General features: G+C 53.3%; 1 protein-coding gene and 1 long non-coding RNA gene across 51 annotated transcripts in view; one reads left to right on the top strand and one right to left on the bottom strand.

Annotated features, from left to right (window-relative positions):
- The window catches only part of B3GNTL1 (UDP-GlcNAc:betaGal beta-1,3-N-acetylglucosaminyltransferase like 1), a 149,334-nt gene that overhangs the window by 32,883 nt on the left and 103,733 nt on the right, over positions 1 to 12,718 (bottom strand). The gene's annotated exons all lie outside the window — the stretch shown is intronic.
- Positions 5,324 to 10,095, top strand: LOC144336094 (uncharacterized). The gene is made up of 3 exons (XR_013407544.1): positions 5,324 to 8,270; positions 9,711 to 9,911; positions 10,037 to 10,095. It is a non-coding gene; the product is annotated as an uncharacterized LOC144336094 (long non-coding RNA).

A 12,718-nucleotide genomic window follows, 5' to 3' on the forward strand; every position in this document is an offset into this window, starting at 1 on the left:
ATGCTTTTGCACACGTACACACACATGCACTCACGTGCACACATGCACACATGCACAGACGTACACACATGCACTCACGTACACACGCACACATGCACTCACACATGCAGACATGCACACATGCACTCACACACTTGCCCACATGCACACACTCATTCTCACACACACAAACACATGCAGTCAGACGCACACATGCACTCACACACTTGCCCACACGCATACATTCTCACACATGCACACACACATACACGTGCAGATGCACACAGTTTGCACTCACAGACATTGCACACACATGTACTCATACACACTTGCCCACACACATTTTCACACATATGCACACACTACACAGATGCATGTACACACATGCACTCACACATGACATCTCACGTGCATCTCACACATTCTCACACATGCACACACATACATGCAGTCACGAACATACATGCACTCATCCACTTGTGGCACACTCTCACAGACACGCATACATACGCACTCAGACACACTCGCATACACACTCTCACATGCACAGGCTTTGTTTCATTTCAGATCATTTGTATTTCTGTATCTTCAAGTTCACTACGTTTTTCTTCTGTAATGTCTAATTTACTGTTAATTCCATTCTGTGTATTTCTTATCGCAGACATGGTAGATTTCATCTCTATTAGTTTCATCTGAGTCTTTTTCATATCTCCATTTATCTACATAAAATGTTCAATTTTTCCTCAATCTTTCTGAACATATAGAATATAGTGTTTTAATATACGTGTCTGCCAAACACTTGTTAGGATTAACACAAATTTAAAATGTTTTTCATTATAGGTTGCATTTTCCATCTTCTTTGCGTGTCTGACTTATTCATTTTTATTGCAAGGCAGACATTGTGAGTTTTATCTTGTTTCTGCTGGGTATTTTTTGTGTCATATAAACATTCTTGAACTTTGTCCGGGGACACAGTCACTTGGAAACAGTCTGTTCCTTTTGGTTCTTCCTCCCAGCATCTGCCAGGTCAGGCTGGAGCATCATTTGGTCCAGGGCTGACTGCTCCCAGTCCCCTGCATTCACACCCAGTGCCTGCGGACTGTGAGGGTCTCAGCACAGTGGAGCTCTGGGCGCTGTCCCTCTTATCTTTTCAGGCGCTTCTTTTCCTGGCCTCAGGCAGTTTCTTCACACACTGGTGAGTACTGGGTTTTAGGAGGTGGTGCCTCCGTTTCCCCTCTGGGATCTTTCTGCCTCTGTCGGGGTGGGAGGCTGTCAGCTACATGGTCCTTCATTACCCTAACGTGACTTAGAGACGAGACACTGTGCAATGCCTTGGGCTTCTTTTTAATTACTTGAAAGGGGAAAAACATAGATTTGAAAAGTGACAAAAAGAGAACAGAGAAAAAAATTACGGAATAAAAGTTTAAAAACCTTCATAATGAAAGGAGAAACCACTAAGGCAGGAATACAAATTAAAATCAAGACTCCTTGTTCCTCTTGTTTCTATTTTTTAATTTTTGTGGGTACACGATAGGTGTAATCGTTAAGAGTCACTGATTCTTAAACTCACTTTTCCTCGAAGAAAGGAAATCTTCCCAAACATTTTTTGGAACTGTGCTGGATTCCTCTGTAAAGGGGCGGGAGTGAAGTTAAACTGTCACGAATTCTACAGGGAAAAAAAGGCCAGGAGTTTTCCATTTAATGTCACACATATCCGGTGACTTCCTGTCTGGACAGAGCTACGAAGCAGAAGGCACCAAAACATGCCAGTGGCCACGACGGTCAGCTCATCCCACCCCGGTGAACCTCGGGCCCGACGTGGCCCCAGCCTGTGGAAAAGCCAAGCTCTGCACGCGCTGTACTGAGTGCTGCCTCGTCCCCGCCCGTGAGCCGCGGGCTCGGTGCTCCTGCTGGCTTTCCACAGCCACACTCTGCTTACCGAGCGGGTCCTCACCCTTACTGTGCGTCTGATCCCTGTGAGGCCTGCGGCTCCATCGAGGTGCCTGACCCGCGCTCAGTGATGCTCTGGACCACTACCCAGGATGTGGTGAGATCCTTAGCAACCGTGTTAAGAGTTCTGGGGAGAAAGATCACCACAAAATGCAGCGCAGAACTAAACAGAAGAGCTAAAACTATAAAACTCTAGAAGAAAACATACGGGGAAAACGTCCTGACATTGGATTTGGCAATGATTTCTTAGATGTCACAAAAGTACAGGTAACAACAACAACAAAAACAACTGGATAAACAGGAGTATACCAAAATTTAAAACTTCTGTGCATCAAAGGACACATTAAAAAGACTGAAAAAGTAGTCCACGGAATGAAAGAAAATATTCGCAAACCATATATCTGATAGAGGTTAATATCTAGAATATATAAAGAACTCCTATAGTTCAACAACAAAAAGCAGCCCAATTATAAACATGGGCAAAAGACTTGAACAGACATTTCTCTAAATAAGATATACAAATGGGCAATAAGTACCCACAGAGACACTGAACGTCACTAATGATTAGGGAACCGTAAATCGAAACCACAGCAAGATACCACTTACGTCCATTCGGAGGCTACTATCAAAAAAACAGAAAGCAACACCTGTGCGTGAGGACGTGGAGAAACGGGAACCCTCACGTGTTTCTGGTGGGAATGCAACACGGCATAACTGCGATAGGAAAACAGTGTGGTGGCTCCTCAAACAATTGCACATAGAATTGCCATAGGATCCGGCAATTCTGCTTCTGGGTGTGTGACCCCAAAAAGTGAAAGCAGGGTCTCCAAGAGCTCTTCATACACCCACATTCCCGGCAGCATCATTCACAGTAGCCAAGGGGAGGAAGCAGCCCCAGCATCTGCTGACGAATAAACAAAGTGTGGTCTCTTCAGCCTCCAAAGGGAAGGAAGATCTGACACTTGCTAGGACAGGGATGAACCCCACGGACACTTGCCGAGCGACATACGGACCCTGAGGATGCCGTGCTGACGTATGGACCCCGAGGACACCGTGCCAACATATGGACCCCAAGGACACTGTGCCAACATATGGACCCCAAGGACGCCGTGCCGAGCGACGTACGGACCCAAGGACGCCGTGCTGAGTGACGTACGGACCCCGAGGACGCCGTGCCGAGTGACGTACGGACCCTGAGGACACCGTGCCGAGTGATGTACGGACCCCAAGGATGCCCTGCCAAGCGATGTATGAAGCCCGAGGACGCCGTGCCGAGTGACGTATGAAGCCTGAGGAGACTGTGCTGAGTGAAATTCGCCGTCACACAGATGCAAATGCTGCATAATGCCACTTCTATGAGGTCCCTAGAGTCGTCACATTCAGAGAGTGGAGGCCTCCCGGGGCTGGAGGGAGGGAGACAGGGCTTCATGGGGACAGTTTCAGCCTGGGACCATGAGAAAGTTCTGGATAGCAGTGGTGTGTACACAATAAGGTACATGTACTTAACGTCACTGAACTGTACGCTCAAAATGGTTCAGATGGTACATTTTATTCTATGTGTATTTTATCATCGAAAATAAAAATAATTTTAAAAATGCCAACAGCAATTGTGGTACTAACCTCAACCCATCCCCCCAGGACCTTCCCAGGAGACCCCCACTCTCCTCCGCTGCCCCGAACAGCAGCCTGTGTCCTGTCCAGCCATGAAGAAGCTTGACTTTGCCCAGTAGTTGACGGCCACTGTGGGGAGCCCCTCAGCCACCCAGACCCCGTCTTTGGGCCTCCCTGGGAGCACGAAGGGGAGCTGCACCCTCCGGTGGCCAAGCCCAGGTCCTTCCCATGTGGTCTCTGAGGAGCAGGGGTCCCTGGCTTGACTCTCCTTCCCCTGGAACCCCGGGCCTCCCGTCTGCCACCGCCCCACACCCCCTGTGTTCTCTCCAGAGCCAGGAGCTCTGGGTGTACACAGACAGTGTCTCCTTAGCCCTCAGGAACCAGCACAAGCTCACACCTTGTAGGGGCTCAATCAGTGTCTGTGGAGTGAACAGCAAACACAATACCATCTACGCCAATGTCACCCACACGCGCTTCAGCCCTAGAACATCCTGATGTGTCCAGAGCCCCTGTGAGTTTGATTTTAGAATGAGGGGCTCTCGTCAGGCCAGGGGCCAATAGATAACAAATGACCGGGTTCTACTAGATTCCGAAAGTGCCAGTAGAAGAGCACACAAGAGACAGGCTGGAAAAATAAACACAGACACAAAAATTAAACGATTAACCCAGCAATTCCACTCCCAGGCATTAGAAGCGAACACACACGTCCACAGACGCCTTGCATGTGACTACTCAGAGCAGCCAGAAATAAGAAACCAAAGTCCACTGGCCAGAGGCGGGCACAGGGCAGGGGCGCACTCGTGCCACGGGACACCAGGGAGCAGCCGACGGATGAGGCAGCAGTGCCGGGGACCCCCAAAAACACGCCAGACAGAAGCAGCTGGGCACGCAGGAAACAGACGCCACAACGGCACGAGACAATGAACAGAGTCTGTCTTGCCTCACAAAAGACACAGTTGTGAGGCAGAAAATTCTAAAGAGCCAAAAAAAAAAACCCAAAAAACCAAAACCAAAAACAAAAAAAAACTACTAGATAGCAGCTTTAGCCAGTCTGCAGGATACAAAGTGAATACGTAAAAGTTGGCTGTATTTCTACAAACAAGCAACCAACAATTGGAAATTGAAATGTGTAACCCTGGGCCGGGCATGGTGACTCATGCCTGGGTCCTTACCATGTGGTCTCTGAGAAGCAGGGGTCTCCGGCTTGACCCTCCTTCCCCTGGAACCCCGGGCCTCCCGTCTGCCACCGCCCCCACACCCTCCTGTGTTCTCTCCACAGCCAGGAGCTCTGCACTTTGGGAGGCTGAGGCGGGCAGATCACCTGAGGTCAGGAGTTTGAGACCAGCCTGGCCAACATGGCAAAACCCGTCTCTACTAAAAATACAAAAACAAACCAGCTAGGCGTGGTGGCAGCACCCTTAATCACAGCTACTTGGGAGGCTAAGTCAGGAAGTTTCAGTGAGCCAAGATTGTGCCATTGCACTCCAGCCTGGGCAACAGAGTGACACTCAGTCTCAAAAAAAAAAAAAAGAGAGAGAGAAAAAAAAGAAATTTATAACCTAACAGCTTCAAACCACAGGATGCACTTAGGGTCAAATTTAACAAAGTACACATAAGATCTGAAAATAATACCGCTGAGAAAAATTAAAGAAACTTAAAATACCAAATGCATGGGTTGGAAGATTCCATCTTGTCATGATGAAACTGTTTCCCAAATTATCTCTAAATTCAACATTATCTCAGTGAAATTCCCAAAAGAATTTTTAATAGAATCGACAGGTGATTTTTTCTTTCTTTTTTTAGAAACAGTCTTGCTCTGTCGTCCAAACAGGTGCAGCGGTGCGATCATCACTGAGCAGGGGTGCAGCGGTGCGATCATCACTGAGCAGGGGTGCAGCGGTGCGATCATCACTGAGCAGGGGTGCAGCGGTGAGATCATCACTGAGCAGGGGTGCAGCGGTGGGATCATCACTGAGCAGGGGTGCAGCGGTGGGATCATCACTGAGCAGGGGTGCAGCGGTGGGATCATCACTGAGCAGGGGTGCAGCGGTGCGATCATCATTGAGCAGGGGTGCAGCGGTGCGATCATCATTGAGCAGGGGTGCAGCGGTGCGATCATCATTGAACAGGGGTGCAGTGCTGCGATCATCGCTCACTGCAGCCTTGACGTCCTCAAGCAATCCTCCTGTGTCAGCCTCCCAGGTAGCTGGGACCACAGGCGTGTGCCACCACACCTGGCTAATTTTTACTTTTTTTTTTCTTATTGCATAGAGAAGGGGTCTCACTATGCTGCCCAGGCTGATCTCAAACTCCTGGCCTCAAGCGATCCTCCCACCTGCGCCTCCCAAGTAGCTGGGACGACAGGTGCACACCACAATGCTTGGCCATTTTTCTACATTTCTTTTGTAGAGATGGGGTCTCACTGTGCTGCTCAGGCTGGTCTTAAACTCCTGGCCTCAAGTGATCCTCCCAGCTCAGCCTCCCAAAGTGCTGGGATCACAGGTGTGAGCCACCATGCCTGGCTCCACAGAAGATTCTAAAATGTATACGGAAACACAAAGGACTTAGAAGAACCAAAACAATTTTGAAAACCATGAATGAAGTTGGAGAAGTTTCATGACTAGATTTCAAGATTTACTACAAAGCTGTGGTAATCAAGGTTGATTGGTATCGGCTTATGGGCAGACACAGATAAACGGAACAGAACAGAGAGCAGAAGCAGAGCCGCCTGGCTGGGGTTTGATGTTTGCTGAAGATGTCAGGGGCGTCGGTGGGGGAAATGAGAGATGGCACTGGACCCACTGATGTCCTTACAAACAACGGCCCTCAACCCTTGCCTCGGGCTCCAAACGCAAACTCCCAACCTCAGACCGGACCTCAGTGAGCTGAACACAAAAGAGGCCACGAGCTCATCCAGGGAGAACATTCGTGATTACGGGGTAGGCAGAGGTTTCTCAGGTAACACAAGAGGCTCAAATCAGCAGAAGAAACGGATAAACCAGATGCCGCCAAAGCCAAATCTTTGGTTCTTTGAAAGATCCTGCAGAGAAAATGAAGAGATAATCCAGGCTGGGAGAAGCATTTGCAATACGTGCATTTCACTGAGGACGTACGTTCAGCAAACACTAAGAACCCTCAGCACCCATTAAGAAGACAGGCAATGGGTTAAAAATGGGCGAGAGGTTGAAACCACTTCCTCAAACGTAAACGATTAGGTCGTGAAAACAGGTTCTACGTGACTGGTCATCGGTGAAATGAGCTTTCGGCAGGAAAGTCCACCCAACAACCTCATCTTAACTTTGCATCTACAAAGACCTTGTTTCCAAATAACGCCACGTTCTGAGGTTGGGGGTGAGGACACCAACATATCTTTTAGGGGGGACACCATTGAACCCATGACATTTTCACTCACTAGCACTTTAATCTTCTTTCTTGGGTGGCTAAGGTGGTGACGTTTCCACATCACCGACACTGAGATTACGCCAGCGTCTGCGTACGTCCCTGGAAGTGCTGTGTCTGTGAGCACGCACGTCGGGTGGAGAAACAATGGCTGAGAACCTCGTCTCACTGTAGATCCCTTTAAAGCCCAAAGGCTTTCTGCTTCTTGTCCATCCTGAGGAAGCCGGCTGGCTAAGACGGGCCCACGTCAGCACCGTGGTCTGGGCTGATGTGCCCCCAGGAAACGTGGCAATGTTTGGAGACGTTCTGGGCTGTCACACTGTGGGGGTGGGGGTGGGGGTGCTACGTGCATCTGGTTGTAGATTCCAGAGATGGAGAAGTAAAATTCTAACTGCAGTGAAATACCACTGCACCCTCCAGGACTGTTACGATTTTAAAAACTGAAAAAACTGCACAGTGACTCACACCTACAATCCCAGTCCTTTGGGAGGCTGAGGCGGGAGAATTGCTTGAGCCCAGGACTATGAGACCAGCCTGGGCAACTCTACAAAGAAGAATAATAATAAATTAGCTGGGCATGGTGACGCTCGCCTGTAGGCCCAGCCACTCAGGAGGCTGAGGCAGGAGGGTCCTTTGAGCTCCAGGAGTCAAGGCTGCAGTGAGCTGTGATTGCACCACGGCACTCGCTCCAGCCTGGACGACAGAGGGAGACCCTGTCTCTTAAAATATAAAAAGTAAAAATAAAAATAAACACTGACAACACCAAGTAAAAATCTCACATCATGCTGAAGGGAAGGAAAATGCAGAACCACTTTGCAGACCAGAGCAGGTTCTCAGAGCTAAACGCAGGCTTCCACACAGCCAGCCGTTCCCGGCCTGGACATCCACCCAAGAAAAACGCAGACACGTCTGTCCAGCACCGTCCGTGTGTGTTCACGGCAGCTCCATGCACAGCAGCCCCAGACTGTCCATCAGCAGTGAACGGAGAAGCCCTGTGGTGCCCGTACCGTGAGTCCAGTGGAGTCCTCACCAGCAACCCACGGAACAAACTGCCGGTCAGGGCAGCACAGATGTCCGTCGGCAACAGTGAAGGGAGGCAGTCACGCGTGCACACGGTGTGACTCCACTTACAGGAAATCCAAAAAAGTGGGAATTCTAACCTAACCTGTAGGGACCGACATCACATCTGTGGGCACCTAAGGCTGGGGGTGCCTGGGCCTGACGGCAAAGGCATAGCCTTAAAATTTGTTTTGTTGGCCGGGCGCGGTGGCTCATGTCTGTAATGCCAGCACTTTCGGAGGCCGAGGCAGGCGGATCACCTGAGGTCAGGAGTTCGAGACCAGCCTGGCCAACAGGGAGAAACCCCGTCTCTACTAAAACTACAAAATTAGCCAGGCGCGGTGGCTCACATCTGTAATCCCAGCACTTTGGGAGGCTGAGGTTGGCGGATCACCTGAGGTCAGGAGTTCGAGACCAGCCGGGCCAACATGGTGAAACCCCATCTCTATAGAAAATATAAAAATTGGTCGGGCGCAGTGGCGGGTGCCTGTAGTCCCAGCTACTTGGGAGGCTGAGGCTGGAGAATCACTTGAACCCGGGAGGTGGAGCTTGTAGCGAGTTGAGATTGTGCCATTGCACTCCAGCCTGGGTGACAGAGCGAAACTTCGTCTCAAACAAAACAAAACAAAACAAAAAACAAAAAAGAAAAGAAAATTTATGTTGTTCTGTTTTGAGACAGAGTCTCGCTCTGTCGCCCAGGCTGGAGTGCAGTGACTCAATCTCTACTCACTGCAACTGCAGCCTCAGCCTCCCGAGTAGCTGGGACTACAGGTGTTCACCACCACGCCCGGCTGGTTCTTGTATTTTTAGTAGAGACAGGGTTTCACTATGTTGCCCAGGCTGCTCTTGAACTCCTGGCCTCAAGTGATCCACCTGCCTCAGTCTCCCGAAGTGTTGGGATTACAGTCGTCAGCCGCTGCCCTGGCCTAAATAAAAATTTTAAAGCCCAGTGGCAGTTTGCACCTCGCCTGAGGCCAGGAGTTTGAGGCTAGTGTGCTGTGCTGACACCAGCCTGGGCAACGCAGCAAGACCCCATCTTTTAATAAATATATATTTTTTATGCAGAGTCTTGCTGTTACCCGGGCTGGAGTGCAGTGGCGTGATCACAGCTCACTGCAGCCTCCACCTCTGCGGCTCAAGCGCTCCTCCTGCCTCAGTCTCCCGAGAAGATGGGACTACAGGTGAGGCCCAGCACAACTTGCTAATTTTTGTATTTTTTGTTGAGATGGGGTTTCGCCGTGTCGCCCAGGCTGGTCTTGAACTCCTGAGCTCAAGCGATCCACCCACCTTGGCCTCCCAAAGCTGTGGGACTTTGGGCGTGAGTCACCGTGCCTGGCCAAAAATTAAAAAAAAAATCTTTGCTATCACCAAGGAAACTCTCGGAATGAACGTTTTAAAATGAAGTAACGCAGTTCTATGGGATCATTTCGAGCATCCTACATTTTGCACATCAAAGCTCTGGTGCCTCTGCGCTGGGACGGGCGGGTGCCTGCCAGACGGGTGGCCCCCTGGGACGTCAGGAAGAGCCCTGAGGGGGTCCTGGAAGCCAGGCCAGCCAAGGCCACAGCACCCGGTGCCAGTTCCAGGCAGGGGGCTTGGCACGTCAGTGGGTACCACACCGGCCGGAGGCCCCTGAGAGGCTGCTGTTCCCAGCAAACGTGAAACATCTGCCCGGACAAACACAGCCTTCCCTCAACCTCAGAAAAACGGAGTTCGCGGTTACAAAGCAACAATGTAGCTTCCTGTTCTCAACTTCTGCTTGCCAAAAAGTCCAGAGGCGATTTCTGGCAGGTTTACTCTGCAGCCGGACACCTGGAGCTTCCGCCGTTTGCACAGTGGTGAGGCCGACCTGAGAAACCAAACCCAGGTCCTCTGCGCCCAGTGCGGCCGGTGACGCGAGGCCTCTACGCCCAGTGTTGCCGCGACGTGAGACCCCTGCGCCCAGTGTGGCTGTGATGTGAGGCCTCTGTGCTGAGTGTGGCCGTGACACAAGACCCCTGAGCCCAGTGTGGCCGTGATGTGAGGCCCCTGCGCCCAGTGTGGGCGGTGACGCGAGACCCGTGCCCAGTGTGGCCGTGACGTGAGGCCTCTGCGCCCAGTGTGACCGTGACGTGAGGCCCCTGCGCCCAGTGTGGCCGTGACGTGAGGCCCCTGCGCCCAGTGTGGCCGTGCCCTGGTCACATGTGGCCGAAGCCCCCAAGACGTGGCAGGTCCTCACTGAGGTGGGCTGTGTGTGGGGAATGCACATGGCATTCTGGAGACTTGGGATAAAACAAGAATGTAAAATGTCACTGACAGGACATTTGCCTCACGGTTCTGGTTGGGGGAATGTCCAAGACTGGGCAGCTGCCTTTGAGAAGGCCTCAGGCTGCTTTAACCCGGGGTGGAGAGCGGAAGGGGTGTGGTGTGTGCAGAGAGCACGTGGCAAGGGAGGATGCAGGACAGAAACCGAGGCAGTGGGTCCGTGCCACAGCCCGGCCTCGTGGGGCGCTGTGCGTTCCCGCGAGGGCTCACCCAGCGCGGCGGGAGGCGGTCATCTGTGCACGAGGGGTCCCCTCGAGACCCCAGCACCTCCCACACGGCCACGCTGGGGTCAAACTTCAACGTTTCTTGGGGACAAACCACCGCAATTACACCCAGGCCGGTCTGTGCTCACGGGACACGTCTACTGGACAAACAACGCATCTGTCTGCAAACAACTCAATCCATTCTTCAGTGAGAACGACCCAGAAACACGGGCACAAGGACGTGACAGACACGGCGAGGACAGAGCGGGGACACGGGCTCCGCCGGCTCCGGGGAGGGGCTCGGTCAGCAGAGGGCACCAGGGGCTGCGCCTGGACCGCCAGGCGCCCGGCGAGTCCTCCAGGCACGGGCAAGCGCCGGGGTGGGGGCAGCTCCATGGCGGCGACTGGGGCCTCCGAGTGGGAAACCAAGTGAGGAACAGCAGAAACGAAGGCTGGGAAGGAGGCGTGGGGGCTACGCTGCCCACCGTCCTGACCACACCACACTCCAGGGGCCAGAAGGACCTAGGGCTGTGGGAGGAAGGGGCTGGAGAGTTCTGGAACCCTCCCCTGAAGGAGGGGCCCTGTGTCACGCATGGCACAGAGCTCTGACGCCTTCGTGTGCTCCCGCAGCCGCCGGCGTGGGCAGGGCCATGTGCACAGCCTTGGAGCCACCGCCCACTCACAGGCCCAGGCCTGGGGGTCACACCGGACAGAAAATGGAAGCACAGACACTGCACCGAGACCAAAGGAACTGAAAGGAGAAAACGGCAAATCCACAATGAAAGCTGGAGACGCCTTGATGGTCTGTTAATAGGAGGACACGGAGCAGATAGGACCCTGAAGATTTAAAACACCTGTGACCATCTGGATACACCTGCCAGTCGCAGAAGACCCAACCCAAGCGGCAGAACAGCCGTTCTCGTCCAGGGAGTGCAACCCAGTCCGGCAGACACACCACCCGAGGGGCCTGCCCAGTGGCCCAGGCCCCGGGGAAGCGAGGCTCAGGGAATTCACCGTGAACAGGTCCTGCCCACACCCGACCGTGCCAGGCCTGCGATGACCACGGTGTGAACTCGCACTGTGGGCAGACGGCTCACGGCTGGGCTTGCAGGTGTCTGAGAGCAGGACCCCAGCCCCCTTCCCCAGCCCCGTACCAGCTTCTGCTGACCACCCTCCATGGCGTCAAACACCCTGGCCAGGCCTGTGTGCTTCCCTCCGAAGCCAGAACAGAAAGGGCCACGACCAGGGACCCTCTGAAGGTGTTTGCGGGGCTCGGCAACCCCACGGAGCTGACTTCCCAAAGTGTCTGCAGCCAAACCGAGCCACCCTGTTGACTCAAAAACTGTGCTTTCGTTAGAGGAAGTGACCCCTGAGGAAAGAGCGATCCGCACTTTAAAACATCACCGGCAGACACAGGCCGGCCGAATGTGAATCACTCTGTGGCAGGACGTGATGCAGGGCCGGGGGATGACCCGAGACACTCTGGTGTCAATCACATGCCAGTGGCTACAGGGCCCTGGTTGGCGCAGCCCGGCCAGCACCGCGTCCCCACACGCGAAGCCTCACTGGGCAGCACGGTGTTGCTGGGCGGTGACGTCCACGTCTTCTCTCGGCAGGAACCACTTCAGAGCTAGGCAAGCGCAGCACTGCTCAAAGCCCCGGGTGCTCCATGCACGCCCGGACCCCAGGGGCCTCCCGTGGCTCTGCCAGGCCACCACCTTCTGTGCACACTGGGTGGAGGGGCCAGGCCAGCTCCAGGCACAGGGGTCTGGAGGTGACCACTTCCCTTGGCTGGGGCAGGGCGTGCTGCCCGTGTGTGCATATGTCTGTGAGCGAGAGAGGAAGAGTGCGTGCACACGCGGTGGGGGTGATGCAGAGAGAGGAAGAGTGTGTGCACACACGCGGTGGGGGTGACGCAGAGAGAGAACGAGTGCGTGCACATGCGGTGGGAGTGACGTGGAGAGAGGATGAGTGCGTGCACACGCGGTGGGGGTGACGCAGAGAGAGGAAGAGTGCGTGCACACACGCGGTGGGGGTGACGCAGAGAGAGGAAGAGTGCGTGCACACACGCGGTGGGGGTGACGCGGAGAGAGGACGAGTGCGTGCACACACGCGGTGGGGGTGACGCGGAGAGAGGAAGAGTGCGTGCACACACGGTGGGGGTGACGCGGAGAGAGGACGAGTTCGTGCACACGCGGTGGGGGTGAGGCAGA

This window comes from Macaca mulatta, chromosome 16 (assembly GCF_049350105.2).
Source record: "Macaca mulatta isolate MMU2019108-1 chromosome 16, T2T-MMU8v2.0, whole genome shotgun sequence".
NCBI classification, from domain to species: Eukaryota; Metazoa; Chordata; class Mammalia; order Primates; family Cercopithecidae; genus Macaca; species Macaca mulatta.